The 18,109-nt window shown below is 47.1% G+C and overlaps 1 long non-coding RNA gene across 1 annotated transcript in view; it reads left to right on the plus strand.

The window, feature by feature from the left end:
* Positions 1–4,753: 4,753 nt before the first annotated feature.
* LOC146869032 (uncharacterized) overlaps positions 4,754–18,109 on the plus strand; it is a 199,428-nt gene continuing 186,072 nt past the window's right edge. Inside the window, exons 1-2 of the long non-coding RNA XR_014965476.1 lie at positions 4,754–4,859; positions 5,284–5,344. This is a non-coding gene — a long non-coding RNA (uncharacterized LOC146869032). The remainder of the gene's footprint in view (positions 4,860–5,283; positions 5,345–18,109) is intronic.

The raw sequence follows: 18,109 nt of genomic DNA on the forward strand, positions 1-18,109 counted from the left end.
TAGGAACCCCTGACTACAGGACTTTAGATTTACCTAGACAAAACTCTGCTGCAGAATCCCAGAACTTCTGCTATCTACACGACGTTGAATGACCGAAGAATCTCCCTTGGAGTAAAGGAGTTACTCCCCTGCAAGGCAGGCACCAAAGATGCATCTGTCCGGTTTGCATCGACGCTGCTCCCGAAGGACACCGACAATTTTGCAACACAGGAGGTGGGTTTCCAAGCTTCCCTGAGGCCGATCCATGCTCTCAGCAACTCTGAGATCCAAAGCCCTTGTAGGAACCGTGCAACTCGAACCCCTAGACACCGCAACCATTTGCAGCAGCATATGCTTCTTGGGGATCCCTGAGGCTGTGCTTTGGGCTACTTATAGTCCAGACCCTGAGCAGTGATTCCACTGAAGATTGCTGGCCTACACTCCTTGAGTGACCAGTGGGCTGGTATCTAGTGATTCCACTCGAGGTCCCTTCGCAATTCCTTGTCCGTCAACTTGTGGGTCCCTGAGAATGGTACTCCTACTTTCAATGGGCTTTCCTGATTGCTCTAGACGTGCCCACACTCTCCATCACTTGGGGAGTCCACAGGACGTTGCTGGTCTACACCAAAGCCATTTTCTTCTCACCTTGTGGGTTGCAGTTGCCAAGGCTTGTTGGTCTCCAATCTGGAAACTGACCCCCCCCCAGCACTCGACATCCTTCGTGGGACAGCTTGCCTGTGGATTGTGGTTGTTGTCAACACCTCCTGGTCCCCGTGGCAGTGGAGTCAAGCTTCACCTCTTCGCACCTGAAACACCCGACATCGGTGGGCATTTGTCTATCGTGCCCCTGGTCACTGGCAAGTGATCGCACCGGACACTTCTACTTTCCATAGCAGAAGCACTTTGCAGCACATCGCCACTGAAATCAACGATGATTCCCGACACCATTTGACACCTATTCACCCGGCTTCCCTGGGTGAGGTAACATGAGTAATCCGGTGCTCCTGTGGGTGCTGGCCCTAGAACTCCCTAAGTCTAAAGGGGGTTGCTCAAATTCCTCTTCTATGTGTCCTTATTCTTTAAAATTCCAACCGCGACTTTCCTATTGAATTGTACGGGGCTCGCGGCTGTGTTCTCACACTGCACACGTCCCCCGTTGGTCTCCTGTGTGTAGGAGAGTAGGATCTGCACTTATGTTGCCCCCACTTTTCTTCTGATGTATACACTGGTTTCTGACTAAAGTCTGGCTGGGTCCCTGCTAATCAGGGCCCCAGTCTCACTGATCTCTCTAAAACAACTTGGTGTGCATATTAGATGCACTAGTGATTGGATACTGTGGTACCTTATGAGACCCTAGTATATGGTACCTTAGGTACCTAGGACATTGGTACTTCACAGGCCTACCAGGGGCTGCAGCATGTATTATGCCACCCCTGGGAAGCATTCACAATCTGACACCACAGGCCTGCTACTGCAGCCTGTGTGAGGTAGTGTTAGCACTCCTCACAGAGGTATAGGTTCCTATATCTCACCATACACACACATATAAACCTATCAGTCACCCCTCTTGCAGGCCCTAACAATCCTGAGGGCAGGGTGCTTGGTTTACTATGTGAGGGGGTGCTTCTGCATGAGCAGGACCCCTCTGCAGCTGGCAGAGTCTATTCTCTGCTGCTGTTTGTGGATGCGGTTAAACCATATACTCTTAAGTGCATTATAACCTCGCTGTAAATGCTAACTATGGAATGACTGCATCAAAACATGCCGTGTTTGGTGTCAAACAACTTGGAATCATACCAACACACCAGTAACTGGTGTGGGAGTATGATCCCACCCTTCTAGAGGGAACGACATGTACCCACTGTACTAAACGGTAGAAATCTTCTAGAGCCCTGGCATCACAAAATGGATGCCACCAGCACAGACACTGGGCTGCCCTCCTGCTGCTGACCGAAACTCGCAGTGGAGGAAGCCCAACAAAGGGTATCCTGTCACAGGAAGGTGTCACCACCTCCCAGACAGGATTTAGTGTATTGGAGATGGGTGGGTGCACTCTTAGAGTGCTTTGAAGTCCTGCACTGGGGGAGCAGTAGGCTCCTCTGTGCATATGCCAGCTCAAACCGGTTCAGTGGCTACCTGCACCTGCTCTGGCGCGAAACTGGACAAAGGGAAGTGGGTGTAACCACCCATTACCCTGACCCTCCTAGAGGAGTGGTCATAGAGCTAGTCCCTCCCCTATCTTCACTATAAGATACCAAGCATTGCCAATGCAATTCAGATTAACCCTGGACGACGCTCTACAAAGAAGAATCCTGGCCCTTCGATGTTCCACTATCTCTGGAAGACTGAAGAATCTCCCTTGGAGTCAAGGAGTGACTCCCCTGCTTGGCAGGCACCAGTGACTTTGATCAACGGTTGCAAACTTCACCGCTCCTGCCGGAGTCCGAAGTCCCTGCGTCCCCTGAAGCAGGTTTCCTGACCTCTCGACGGCCATTTTGAGTCCCCAGCAAAGCTGTGGCATCTGGACCCCACGAGTGATGAGGAACAACAATACCAGGGAACCGTGCACTGATTTCAAGTGCAAGCCCTAAACAACGTTCTATGAACTTGTGCTTTCGACCATCTATAGTCCAAGTCCCTAGCAGGTCTGGTACCAAAAATCAGCAGCCTACCCCGTCCCGAGTGACCGTGGGCTCCTATGGAACTTTTCCTGTAAAGGCGTCTTTGCAGTTGCTTGCCTGTTGGTTGGTGACTCACCCGAAGACTTTCTCATCAACTTCAAGGGCTCTCCTGATTGCTCCGGGCCTGCCCTCACTTACCCTTGCTGGGTAAATCCATCAGACCTTGCTGGTCTGCATCACCGTCAATCTTCACTCCACACGAGACTTGCAATTGCCAAGGTTTGTTGGCTCCAATCCATTTGTCAATACTGTCATCAGCTGCAGACATTATGGGACCCTCTGAATCCAGCTGCTGGTCATCGTCAATCTCTCCTGGACCTCGTGAGCGAAGAGACAAATCACCATCGACGACCTGAAACGACGCAACATCAGTGGTCATCCATCCTGCTGGCCACCGGTCACTGGCAAGTGACTTTGAACACTGTCCCCTCAATTTTCAGGTCCTCTTCAACTCCAATCCATCTTCGGATTCCAGCGGACACCTCTCCAGTCGTCACAAGCAGCAAGTCTTCAGTGATCTCCATTGAAAACAGCATCGCGACCTGACACCAAAAGACACCTATGCACCCGGCTTCCGTGGGTGAGGTAACTTGTGCACTCCGGTGCCCAAGTGTGTGTTGGCCCTCGAAATACTTACCCTGTAAGTGGCTTGCTTGTTGACTTCTCCGAAGTGCCCTAAAACTTTAAATTACAAACCGCGACTTGTGCCATTGAAACCAATAGGAAACCCGCGGCTGTGTTTAGACACTGCACGCGTCTCCCGTGGGCTGATTACTTACCTGCTAACACTGCAGAAGTGAAGCCCCAGCGATTCCCAAGGCACTAGGCCTTTTCATTTTGCAAGTCGAGTTTGTTAAAACATTTTCTTAGTATATGGTCTGGTACGCCCCTAGGGCTACAGCCATATTTGTGCTTAATTTATTGAGAAGTGTTGACATTTGAATGTGTATCTGGGTTCTAATCTCATAAAGAGATTAGTAGAGTGTATCTAAGAATAAATACATATATATTTGATATATATATACCTGTGTGGTGTCCTTTTCATGTGGTAATTCAAGAGATTATAAGGTAAAACAAGCTGCTTTACATTCCTCAGAGACTTAGCCTGAAGGCTGCTCTCCACAGCTACCACTAGGATAGCTTTCTTTAAAAGGTTGTCTTAAACCTATCTACCATAAGAGTCGAATTGGACTGGTGCAAGGTGGCCACTATAACTAGTGACCAGCATATGCCAGGCCAATTTCTCTCATTGGTGGGCAGCATGTGGGATTCCAGCTTGCCATTGTTTTACCAGAAAATCTCTATTTGAATTACTAACTGAAAACCACTAAAGGTACTCAAGGTACATATAAAGTCAAGCTAGTATCAATAAGTTCTACTGAACTTAGAGCTGTTGGTGAAGGCCAATACACGCATGACGAAACACTACTTGGAACAGGGTCATACTGAGAATGATCTACAGTGGGTGGTTATTGATAAACCCAACTATGACGTTAATATGGGCCCTTTGGAAACCGTATTATTTCGTCGGGAACAACGTGGGGTGTTCCGTACTAAAAGCCACATTAGTGGCTTGAATGAAGAAATCCCATGGGGCTCTTTATAACCTTCCTTGGTCTATCAATCTCTGACACGAATTGCTATTTGCTTGTATTCTACAGTTCGTTTTACTTTATGAACTTATAAGTCATTGTGATCCCATTTGACCTATATAGAAAATATTGAATACATATTACGACCTTTTTTCATATTTGATGATCAGGATGGTATATTTGGCAGTTTTATCACAATTTCTCTTGTGTGATTGGGATAAACTACAATTCCCAAGTGCCCCGTGACCCGTTAATAAGAGCCTGCACTTCCGGGTACATTTTGACATCGTGGGCATTAGAGTAAATTGTTCTGAGGATTTATACACACTTGGTTTCCATATTCGTCTTTTATGTAGAATATATTTTAAAACTCTTTTCTCTATTTGCTTAATGGGACGTTGTTATCAGGTTTTACTATAAGAATTCCTTGTTGTGCTGTGATAAACTACACTACCCAGGTGCCCCGTGACCCGGAAGTGAGATCTTACACCTCCGGTTGCATCTCGACATTGCAGGTAGCAGTGAAACGCTAAAAGGGATTTCTACACACTTGGTCTTCCCCCTTTGGAGTGTTGCCACGCATAGCCTTGACACCGTTTATCGCCAGGTAAATGGAGGGGTGGCGGTTTACTGTAACCCGTATTTAGAGGACGTCCGTATTTTACAGGTCTATTGATATTCAGGATGACCTCTGAGGTGCTATTTTATTTGTTTGCTATGTTGTTTGTTTGTTTTTTGCAGATAGTTTTACAGGTACAATTTCCTGGGTTTTGGTCGATGTTATGTATATTAGAGACTCAGTTTTGAGTACTCGTATATAGTGAGGACATTTTCGGTCTTCCCCCTCTTTTTTAAAAACACATTTATCATTAACCAGGTTATCATTAACCAGGAGATAGATGATACGATGTTGTTCATCCGTATACAACATATTGAGGTTATGTCTAGATGTGTGGACATCTTGTTAACATGATCTGGTGTGAAATGTGACTTGCCGTTTCTCATGTAATTTTTATTGATTCTACTTTTAGAAAACTGTGATCTGAGAGCACACTCCCCATAGGGAAGAGGTAAATTAACATTACCCCCTAGGTGAGTGTTTTTTGGTTTTGGTTTTGTTCCTTTTTATTTGAGGCTTTATTTGTTCAGAGTGTTGTATATTAATGTGCACACTTTCTAAGCTTTAGAAACCACGTGCGAAATGTTATATTCACGTGGTGTTGGGTGCAGGGAACTTTGCAATAGTGTCTATATTAATCATGTTACATATATGTATTTTTTGTAGACATTGTACCTGACTGAAGCTGGTGTCTTTGTCCAAGATTCACCATATCCAATTAAGTATGGTTTTCTTTGTTTTCATTATTCGGTTCAAACACAGAGTGACAACATCATAGGTCCTGATGAATGCCGTGAATTAATATTCAAACTGGCAGAAACATGTTGACCACTGATAAATAGGATATTTTTTCAGTCCTTTATCATATGCTTTTACCTTAGCCCATGGGGACTATTATTTTTAAAAAAATTGTCACCCAGGAGCTAATTTTAATGCACTTTTTTGTTTTGTAATGTGCACTCTGTCCCTTACTCCCGTTGCCTAAATTGGTTACTCTGAAAAACACCTCACACTCCTCTCATTCTGTTGAAGAGAGTTGTAGCCCACACTGTCTACCTTGCGGTGGCAGTGTGCAAGAGGGGATCCAATGATGAAGCATGTCACCCTTGGGTGAGTGAGGGTTCTCGTCTTTATAAACTAAGACTTCTGACTCTATTGCGTTTTTTTCTCTGCTAATAGACACAGTAGTGACTTTCTTAGGTCACTATTATTTCACCACCCTTGTGAGATACACGGTGAAGGGATAAGCACACCCTTGCTACAGCTCAAGCTAGGTCCAGTAGGCCTCAACTAGTGTAGGTAGTACAACACTGCACAACACTAGTATGTCTCACCAAGGTGGAGCCAGTGGGTCCACCTCATCTCAGTACAAAGATATAGCCTACACTGAACTGAAGGCCTTATGCTTTGAAAGACAACTGAGGGTGGGCAGGAGTCCCTCATCACAACACCTGATAGATCTGTTAGTAGCAGATGACCTGAAACAAGCTCTAGGAGCAAGTGGGTCTGCATCAGGGAGTGGGTCAGCCATAGGCTCTGGGTCTGATGATGAAAATCAAGATAACCTGGAGTCTGTGATTGAAGGGCCAGGCCCAGAAGGGTCTGAAAGGAATAGAGGAACTCTCCCTAAGAGAACTGACAAAGTGGGAAAAAGGCCTAGGACCCTCTCAAGGGACTCTGACCATTCATACCACTCTGGCAGAGAATCTGTTCACCAGAGGAACTCCACCTATCCCAGGGAGTCCTCCTCTGAAAGAAGGTTCAAGATGCTCCAGTATGAGGAAGCTAGGCTTGCCCTCAGAACCAAGCAATTGGCCTTAGATAGGGAAGCCTTCGAGCTCCAAATAGCTTCTAAGAAACAGGGGTTAGATACCCCTGGTGGCAGCAACAGTGTCCCTAGAGGCAGATATTACATTCCAGACCATAGGAACCAAGGTTGTTCCTCCCTACCAGAGTGGGGATGATATCCACAAATGGATAACTGCTATGTAGAGGGCCTGTAAAGTTCAACAGGTCCCCCAGACGCAGTGGGCAGCAATCTTGTGGCTCTCCTTTTCAGATAAAGGTAGAGACAAGCTCCTCACTGTTAGAGAAGAGGATGCTAATGATTATGAAGCCCTGAAGAGTGCTTTGATAGATTGGTTTGGCTTAACCACTGAACAGTACAGGTTGAAGTTCAGAGACACCCAGAAAGCACAGACTCAGGATTGGACTGACTTTGTTGATTGTGCAACCAAGGCTCTAGAAGGTTGGCTGGTTGGTAGTAGAGTAACTGACTTTAAGGGATTGTATAATCTTATAATGAGAGAACAGATCCTTAATAATTGCCAGAACCAGTTGTTGCATCAGTACCTGGTGGACTCTGATCTGACCTCTTCCCAAGAATTGGGAAAGAAGGCAGACAAATGGGTCAGAACCAGGGTGAGGCAGAAAAACCAGAACCAAGGTGGTGACACTAAGAAGCAAGATCCTAAAGGCTCAGAGAAAGGTGGGGATAAATCTAAAGATCAGAAGTCTTCACAATGGCCCCAAAAATCTGCAAGTGGTGGGGAGTCACAATCTGCAAAGGGAAAAGGACAAAAGAAGCCCTGGTGCAAATTCTGTAAACAGAAAGGGCACTGGACTTCTGACTGTACAAAGTCTAAAGACCAAACCACCACCACTCCAGTCCCTAAGGCAACTGTTCCCCCTAGTGCAGTCATTGGTGGAAGTAATACTCAGAATAAGGGTGTAGTAGGGTTGACCCTGGGTTCTGATGTGGACTCTGGCCTAGTCAGAGTACCAACACAGGCATTGCTAGTTTGTGAGGGAGACCTTGATATGTCCTTCCTAGTGAGCCCCAGTAATCTGGGCAAATACAAACAGCAGCCTATTATAAATGGCAAACAGGCTTTGGCATTTAGGGACACAGGTGCTAGTGTCACCATGGTGGCAGAGGACCTAGTGGACCCTGCACAGATCATCCTGGGTTAACTGTACCAGGTAACCAATGCAAGCAACACCAGGACCAACCATAGCCTGGCAGTTGTGAATTTCTCCTGGGGAGGGGTAACTGGCCTCAAAAAGGTAGTAGTCAGTGCAGACCTCCCTGTCGAATGTTTGTTGGGCAATGATCTGGAGACTTCAGCCTGGTCTGAAGTAGAATTATGGACTCATGCTGAGATGTTGGGCATACCTGCAGAGGTATTTGCTGTGACCAGGTCACAAGCCAAAATGCATAAAGCTGAACCAGCTCTGGATCCTGAAACTATGGACCAGATGCTACCCAAGAGGAGGAGCAGTAGGGTTAAGGCTGGGCCTTCCCCTCTGTCTCAGATCTCAGATTCCCCTCCTGAGGGAGGAGAAGCAGAGCCTGAAGAAGGAACTGTCCCAGAGTAACTTGAGCCTGGTCAGGTTGAGTTCTTGGGGGCAGGGGGACCTTCCAGGGAAGATCTGAACAAAGAGCAACAGTGCTGCCCCACTCTTGAACCCCTCAGACAGCTGGCTGCTGCTGAGGCTGCTGGAAGTGCTAGTGGGTCCCATAAGGTTTATTGGGATGAGGGGCTCCTATATTCTGAGGCTAGAGATCCTACCCCTGGAGCCACCAGGAGGCTGGTAATTCCTCAGAAGTTTAGGGGGTTCCTCTTGACCCTAGCACATGACATCCCATTGGCCGGACACTTGGGCCAAAACAAGACCTGGGACAGGCTTATACCACATTTTCATTGGCCACACATGTCTGAAGACACCAAGGAGTTTTGTCGCTCCTGTGTCACCTGTCAAGCCAGTGGTAAGACAGGTGGCACAACAAAGGTCCCCCTGATACCACTACCTGTGGTGGGGGTTCCCTTTGAAAGGGTAGGGATTGACATTGTTGGTCCCTTTGACCCACCAACTGCATCTGGGCACAGATTTATACTGGTGGTAGTGGATCATGCCACCAGGTATCCAGAAGCTATACCCCTGAGGACTACCACAGCTCCTGTGGTAGCAAGAGCCCTCATTGGAGTTTTCTCCAGAGTGGGGTTCCCTAAGGAGGTCATCTCTGACAGAGATTCTAACTTTATGTCAGGATATCTAACTGCAATGTGGAAGGAGTGTGGTGTAAACTACAAATTCACTACTCCCTATCACCCACAATGCAATGGGTTAGTTGAGAGATTCAACAAAACCCTAAAGGGAATGATTAAAGGACTTCCAGAGAAGCTTAGGCGAAAATGGGACCTTTTACTTCCCTGCCTTCTGTTTGCATACAGGGAGGTTCCTCAGAAGGGGGTTGGCTACAGCCCTTTTGAACTTCTGTTTGGGCACCCTGTTAGAGGACCATTATGTCTGGTGAAGGAGGGATGGGAGTTACCTCTCAAACCTCCCAAACAGGATGTAGTGGACTATGTACTTGGTCTCCGCTCCAGGATAGCAGAGTATATGAAGAAGGCCACTAAAAACCTTGAGGCAAGCCAAGAACTCTAAAATGCTTGGCATGACCAAAAGGGTGTCCTGACTGTTTACCAGCCAGGCCAGAAAGTGTGGGTGTTGGAGCCTGTGGCCCCAGCAGCTCTCCAGGACAAATGGAGTGGCCCCCATACAATTGTTGAAAAGAAGGGAGAGGTCACCTACTTGGTAGATCTTGGCACTCCCAGGAGCCCCCTTAGGGTGCTCCATGTCAACAGACTTAAGGCATATGTGGACAGGGCTGACATGAGCTTGCTCATGGCAACTGATGAGGACCAGGAGGAGGAGAGTGACCCTCTCCCTGACCTGCTCTCACAGAACCCTGATGATGGGTCAGTTGATGGTGTTGCTTTGGCAAGCAGCCTCACTGAACATCAACAAACTGAATGTAGACAAGTGCTACATCAGTTTAGACATATGTTTAGGCTGACCCCAAGTCAGACTTCCTGGTGCACCCATGAGGTGGACACTGGAGACAGTCTGCCTGTAAAGAGTAAAATCTACAGGCAACCTGACCATGTCAGGGACTGTATCAGGACTGAAGTCCAGAAAATGTTGGAGCTAGGTGTTATTGAGCCTTCAGATAGCCCTTGGAATAGCCCAGTAGTCCTTGTTCCAAAACCTCACACCCAGGGTGGTAAGAAAGAGATGAGGTTTTGTGTTGACTACAGGGGCCTCAATGCAGTCACCAGGACTGATGCCTACCCAATACCAAGGGCAGATGAACTAATAGACATTTTGGCCTCAGCCAAGTATCTCAGTACATTTGACCTTACAGCAGGCTATTGGCAAATCAAGTTAGCTGATGATGCCAAGGCTAAAACAGCATTTTCGACCCCTGGTGGGCACTATAACTTTGTGGTAATGCCCGTTGGTTTGAAGAATGCACCTGCCACATTTCAGAGGTTGGTGAATAAAGTTCTGACTGGTATGGAAACCTATTGCTCAGCTTATCTTGATGATATTGCTGTCTTTAGTTCCACCTGGCAGGATCACCTGGTCCACCTCAGGAATGTACTGGAGGCCCTGCAGAAAGCAGGCCTCACTATCAAGGCCACTAAGTGCCAGATAGGGCAGAGTCAGGTTGTGTACCTGGGCCACCTTGTGGGTGGAGGCCAGGTTCAACCATTGCAGAGCAAGATCCAGACCATAATGGAATGGGTAGCTCCAACCACCCAGACACAGGTGAGAGCCTTCTGGGGCCTGACTGGGTATTACAGGAGGTTTGTTAAGGGATATGGATCTATAGTGACCCCCTTAAATGATCTGACCTCCAAGAAAATGCCAAAAAAGGTTCAGTGGACAGCTAGCTGTCAAAAGGCATTTGATGACCTCAAGCAGGCAATGTGCACTGCCCCCATCTTACAGAGTCCAGATTACAAAAAGAAGTTCATTGTTCAAACAGATGCTTCAGAGCTGGGTGTGGGAGCTGTACTGTCTCAACTTAATGATGAAGGTCAAGACCAGCCAGTAGCTTTCATAAGCAGAAGGATGACCCCTAGAGAGAAACGTTGGTCAGCTATTGAGAGGGAGGCCTTTGCTATGGTGTGGGCCCTGAAGAAGCTGAGGCCATACTTGTTTGGCACTCACTTCATAGTTCAGACTGACAATAAGCCCCTCCTATGGCTCAAACAGATGAAAGGTGAAAATCCTAAACTGCTCAGGTGGTCCATTTCCCTACAGGGGATGGACTATACAGTTGAACATAGACCTGGGACCCAACATGCCAATGCAGATGTACTCTCGAGGTATTTCCACTTAGAACATGAAGACTCAACTGGTCAAGGTTAGTTTAATGTCCCTTCGTTTGGGGGGTGGGTTGTGTAGGAGAGTAGGATCTGCACTTATATTGCCCCAACTTTTTTTCTGATGTATACACTGGTTTCTGACTATAGTCTGGCTGGGTCTGTGCTAATCAGGGCCCCAGTCTCACTGATCTCTCTAAAACAACTTGGTGTGCATATTAGATGCACTAGTGATTGGATACTGTGGTACCTTATGAGCCCCTAGTATATGGTACCTTAGGTACCTAGGGCATTGGTACTTAACAGGCCTACCAGGGGCTGCAGCATGTATTATGCCACCCCTGGGAAGCATTCACAATCTGACACCACAGGCCTGCTACTGCAGCCTGTGTGAAGTAGTGTTAGCACTCCTCACAGAGGTATAGGTTCCTATATCTCACCATACACACACATATAAACCTATCAGTCACCCCTCTTGCAGGCCCTAACAATCCTGAGGGCAGGGTGCTTGGTTTACTATGTGAGGGGGTGCTTCTGCATGAGCAGGACCCCTCTGCAGCTGTCAGAGTCTATTCTCTGCTGCTGTTTGTGGATGCGGTTAAACCATATACTCTTAAGTGCATTATAACCTCGCGGTAAATGCTAACTTTAGAATGACTGCACCAAAACATGTTGTGTTTGGTGTCAAACACCTTGGAATCATACCCCCACACCAGTAACTGGTGTGGGAGCATGATCCCACCCTTCTAGAGGGAACGACATGTACCCACTGTACTAAACGGTAGAAATCTTCTAGAGCCCTGGCATCACAAAATGGATGCCACCAGCACAGACACTGGGCTGCCCTCCTGCTGCTGACCGAAACTCGCAGTGGAGGAAGCCCAACAAAGGGTATCCTGTCACAGGGAGGTGTCACCACCTCCCAGACAGGATTTAGTGTATTGGAGATGGGTGGGTGCACTCCTAGAGTGATTTGAAGTCCTGCACTGGGGGAGCAGTAGGCTCCTCTGTGCATATGCCAGCTCAAACCGGTTCAGGGGCTACCTGCCCCTGCTTTGGCGCGAAACTGGACAAAGGGAAGTGGGTGTAACCACCCACTACCCTGACCCTCCTAGAGGAGTGGTCATAGAGCTAGTCCCTCCCCTATCTTCACTATAAGATACCAAGCATTGCCAATGCAATTCAGATTAACCCTGGACGACGCTCTACAAAGAAGAATCCTGGCCCTTCGACGTTCCACTATCTCTGGAAGACTGAAGAATCTCCCTTGGAGTCAAGGAGTGACTCCCCTGCTTGGCAGGCACCAGTAACTTTGATCAACGGTTGCAAACTTCACCGCTCCCGCCGAAGTCCCTGCATCCCTTGAAGTGGATTTCCTGACCTCTTGATGGCCATTTTGAGTCCCCAGCGAAGCTGTGGCATCTGGACCCCACGAGTGATGAGGAGAAGCAATACCAGGGAACCTTGCACTGATTTCGAGTGCAAACCCTAAAGAACGTTCTACGAACTTGTGCTTTAGACCATCTATAGTCCAAGTCCCTAGCAGGTCTGGTACCGAAAATCAGCGGCCTACTCCGTCCCGAGTGACCGTGGGCTCCTGTGGAACTTTTCCTGCAAAGGCATCTTTGCGGTTGCTTGCCCGTTGGCTAGTGACTCACCTGAAGACTTTCTCATTGACTTCAAGGGCTTTCCTGGTTGCTCCAGGCCTGCCCTCACTTACCCTCGCTGGGTAAATCCATCAGACCTTGCTGGTCTGCATCACCGTCAATCTTCACTCCACACGAGACTTGCAGTTGCCAAGGTTTGTTGGCTCCAATCCGGTTGCCGACACCGTCATCAGCTGCAGACGTCATGGGACCCTCCGAATCCAGCTGCTGGTCATCATCGATCTCTCCTGGACCTCGTGAGCGAAGAGACAAATCACCATTGACGACCTGAAATGACGCAACATCAGTGGTCATCCATCCTGCTGGCCACCAGTCACTGGCAAGTGACTTTGAACATTGTCCCCTCAATTTTCAGGTCCACTTCAACTCCAATCCATCTTCGGATTCCAGCGGACACCTCTCCAGTCGTCACAAGCAGCTTCCGTGGGTGAGGTAACTCGTGCACTCAGGTGCCCAAGTGTGTGTTGGCCCTCGAAATACTTACCCTGTAAGTGGCTTGCTTGTTGACTTCTCCGAAGTGCCCTAAAACTTTAAATAACAAACCGCGACTTGTGCCATTGAAACCAATAGGAAACCCGCTGCTGTGTTTAGACACTGCACGCGTCTCCCGTGGGCTGACTACTTACCTGCTAACACTGCAGAAGTGAAGCCCCAGCTATTCCCAAGGCCCTAGGCCTTTTCATTTTGCAAGTCGAGTTTGTTAAACCATTTTCTTAGTACATGGTCTGGTATGCCCCTAGGTCTACAGCCATATTTGTGCTTAATTTATTGAGAAGTGTTGACATTTGAATGTGTGTCTGGGTTCTAATCTCATAAAGAGATTAGTAGAGTGTATCTAAGAATAAATACATATATATTTGATATATATGCCTGTGTGGTGTCCTTTCATTTGGTAATTCAAGAGATTATAAGGTAAAACAAGCTGCTTTACATTCCTCAGAGACTTAGCCTGAAGGCTGCTCTCCACAGCTACCACTAGGATAGCTTTCTTTAAAAGGTTGTCTTAAACCTATCTACCATAAGAGTCGAATTGGACTGGTGCAAGGTGGCCACTATAACTAGTGACCAGCATATGCCAGGCCACCTTCTCACACTGTGTCACTGCCTTGGGTGGTTCCTTGTGGTCCCAGCGATTCTAAATGCTCTAGGCACTGTGTCTAGTCAAGTCGTGGTTCTTATACCACTTTCTTAATATATGGTTTGGTCTCCCCCTGGGGCCCATTGTATATTGTGCTATTTACTGTCGTTTAATAACTGTATTATTGTGTGCCTTGCTCTCTAACTTCATAAAGAGGTTAGTAGAGAGTGTTTAGAAATAAACACATATATTTTATATATATACCTTGTGGGGTTCTCCTTTCATTTAGTTATTCAAGAGGTTATAATCTGGAAAACCAAGCTGCTTTACACTCCTTCAAGACTTAGCCTGAAGGCTGCTCTCCATAGCTACCACTAGGATAGCTTTCAATAAAGGTTGTCTTTAACCTATTCATCAATAAGGGTTGTTTGGACTAGTACAAGGTGCCCACTAAAACTAGTGAACAGCATATACCAGGCCAGCTTCGCACATTGAGCCTGGAGATGAGGTTTGGATCTCCACTCGAAACATGAGATTAAAGGGTAACAGGAAGTTTCAACCTAGATTTGTGGGTCCATATCCTGTGGTTAAGATGGTAAACCCAGTCAGTGTAAAGATTAAACTTCCCAGTAAACTTAAAATACATCCTGTGTTTCATGTATCCTTAATAAGCAGAAATCCACCAGAATTAAGAAAAGATGTACTTCCAGCCCCAGTTCAGGTGATGTCAGAAGAAGGATATGAAGTAAAGAGAATCATTGATTCCAAGTTCAAGAAAGGAAGGTTATTTTACTTGATTGATTGGAAGGGATTCGGTCCTGAGGAGAGATCATGGGAACCCAGTTCTAGTGTTCACGCCCCTAGATTGATCCGGGAATTCCATAAAACCAATCCTAAAAAGCCAAAAAAAGGAGGTGGAGGGTTCTTGGTGGGGGGTCCTGTCAGGACTGGGCATCTCCATTCCCTTGTACAGTCATCATACCCTAGTTCCAAGCTAAAACAGGTTAAAGTCAGGAAGAAACCCCTACTTACGTGGAGACAATTAGTGGCACAGAGTTTTCAGGCTTATTAGACAAAATATCCTTTTACCACTCTCGGCGGAATACCAACATGGCGGCCACCATAGTGTAGTAGTTAGCGTTCTAGTTCTTTTGGGAGAAGACTGAAGTTATGCGGTCTCGCGCTCCTATTGTGCTGCGCACTTCAACCGCAGGGGCGGCTGGTGACATTTGAAAATGGCGGGGCGTAAAAGTGCTGGAGGAAACATGCAAAACTCACGTTTAACATGGGCTCCTATGGCAGCTCTTTCCCTTCCTCGACTTTGCCAAAAAACACCCTTCCCATCGATCGATTCCTCCCAAACTTCCTGCACACCCATCAATTCCACCTCCCTGCCACTCACAGCAGCCCCGTTCCTGTCGATCCACTGGAACCCCCTAAAAAACACTTCTCCACGCACCCCAACACCGCCCATTGGATAACATTGCAATCCGGGCCTTCACAAAAAATGCTCTTTTTTCGCACTTCCACTACTTCGATCATCTTCAAACTCACTGGAACACTAGTTGCAGCCATTCCCAAGAATCTCAGCAAGAATTACACAAATCCATCCACTGGAAGGGGTACGACTTTTCACCCAAAAACAAGCCCCCCGCAAACCCACAAAAACACCCCAAAATCAGCCAAATCTGGATGGAATTTTGCAAAACCACCCTAAAACCTTTCCAACACCATTATGCACGAACCTGAATCGGGCCCTGATCCCTAGACTCCGGGAACCCTAGCAAATTTCAACCCTAAACCCTAAACACCACCCCAACTCTACCACGTAACCCTAAACACCACCCCAACCCTACCACCAGCAGCGGGAGAACTGAATTAAAATAAAAACAAAAACTTACCTGACCGCCTCTGCTCCTGGTCCGCATTGGCGCCTCTGCCCCCTTCAAACCGGAACACCACGTCAGCACTGGAGTGGCAACCCCTCAGCCAATCCTGGCGCTGCTGCAGCGCCAGGATTGGCTGAGGGCACAGCTTACGCTACGCCCGCCGCCTGCCCATTAGGAGACCGAGGGGCTCCTAATGGGCATGCGCAAGGCAGTAAAAATACAAGTACGCATGACTGGGCACGGGCTAAAAATTACTCTCCATGCCCACCCATGCGCACTTGTGCTGCCTTTCCCTGGCTTGTCTGACAATGCATGTCAGTCAACATGACGCCGGACCGCCCACGGTCTGACGTCATGCTGACTGACATGCATTGTCAGTTCTCCCCACCCTCAGCGTCTCTGAACTTAAGTAAACTAAGTTCAGAGACACTGAGGAGGGAGCTGCGGGCACGGGCGGGTGCGGGGGCGGGGGTCGGTGCAACGCCCCAACGCCCCAATGGACGCACCGCGCCTGTTCAACCGTCAACTAAGGAGGAGTAGCGGTGTTGTTCTTTGGCTCTTCGTCTTGGGTGACAGAAAAGTTCCTGTGAGGAGCGGTCTGTTTCTTATTTCTTCAGCCTTCCGTGTTGCAGTAAGGAGGGCAGTTTTTGGGCCATTTAGAGTTTTTTCCGTCGCTGGAACCACAGGTATTTTTTGGAATATTAGTCTCTCCATTGTCTGGAGAAGCTACTAGAGCACCAGCTAAGCAACCAATTTGCTGGAGTTATTTTCGTGAACATTCTAAGAAACTATCTTTCAGCTAAGCGTACTTAGGCACATTAATTACTACTAATCCTTGTAGTCTTCTCAAATGAGAACTCACCTGAGAACTTACAAAATAATATTGTAACCTGCATTTTTGAGACTGTCAACTAGAGCTCTTTAGCACACTCTCTTTGGGTTGCGAATGCTAACAGCGCTACAATAATCATTCTACTTCTACTAACTGAATAATTCATCTCAGCGTTCAGTGAAGTAGATATAAATATATATATTTATACTTACCATCATAATCTTCAATTCGATTCCTGCAGAGTGCGGAGCAGTAACTACAAAGAACAAACCAGACTGTGACTAATTACTGACAAGAATAACAAAGCATAATTTTGCAAGGAAATTACAAATAACACGACTAATAAGAGAGGAGCAAAATCCACTGTTTTTACAGGTAAAAGAAACAGTTAGAACCCTGGAAGGGAAGATTAGATTTAGAGAAAGGTCTGGTTGGGAAGGGGCAGTGGGAAGTAGTAATTCTGTGCTTTGTATTTACAGATGTTAGGAAGACCGCAGTCAGGTATTCCAGTAAAAGTGGCACCGCAGTGGCAGTCTCTCTTTACTATTTCCAAAACGGGGTACAGAGTTCCTCAAGTACAGGAAGGAAGAGATAAGGATAAAGGTGGAGGCAAGATTCAGCCACCAATTAATTATCAAGAAGTAATCAGTGGAAGGCCAGGGAAGCTCCCTTGGTGGGACTAGAGCTCTCACACACCCAGCGAGCTGGGTGTCATGCTTCATCATATGAGCACTGCCCCTCGTCAAGTCGGCGCTGCAATCCTTGACGGGCTCCCGAAACCGGGGCTCTTTACCGGGGATCTTTTGTTCCTGCCGATATGTGCTTGGGGGTGAGGGGCCTAGTGTAATGGATGTAGCAGGAAATGGAAGTTAAAAAAGGTTAGTCAGTCCTAATAATGCTTTATTCAGAAGGTAGACTACCCTATTAAAATGGTGTAGAGTGGCTAAGTCCTAGAAATGAGGTGTCTAGACGTGAAGCTCTACTCTAAATGATCAACATGTTTCTTGCCATATATGTCTGGAGGATCAGGGCAATTCATCAGGATCAAAGGCTGTCTACATAAAAGTGGAAATGTGAACTCTACATACCACGTCCTAGGTTTCTGACCTGTAAAGATAAAATAACAACGTGAAGACTAAAACCAATATCATCTCTTCGTCTTGTACAAAAATTGTCAAGAATGGTGTTGCAAGAATCACCGTGCAGGACGTGAGTAAAACAGAGTAGTTATTGGTGCACTATTTCAAAGGACCAGTGAACGTGAGGGGGGGGGGGGGTTAAAGTCTATAGCTATTAATTAGCTGGTGATGCTCTAAAGGACAAAAGGGAATCACTCACCTAGTGCGTTGACTAGACAAGCTAGCAACGGAGCTGGCGGCTGTAAAGGACACCAATTGGGTCCTGGAATAAATGGGTACAGGAATTAATAACGTGGTTTGTAGTGATGCCGACAAGGCTTAATATAGAAGTCAGCGTCTCACGCAATAGTTACACAATGGTTCCATCCAACCCAAGACACGTCCTGACTCAATTCAGAACAAAACGGACCGGAGCCCAGGATCAAGGGTCTACCGTGGTTCAAGGTAACCGGCATGA

This window comes from Triturus cristatus, chromosome 1_2 (assembly GCF_964204655.1).
Source record: "Triturus cristatus chromosome 1_2, aTriCri1.1, whole genome shotgun sequence".
NCBI classification, from domain to species: Eukaryota; Metazoa; Chordata; class Amphibia; order Caudata; family Salamandridae; genus Triturus; species Triturus cristatus.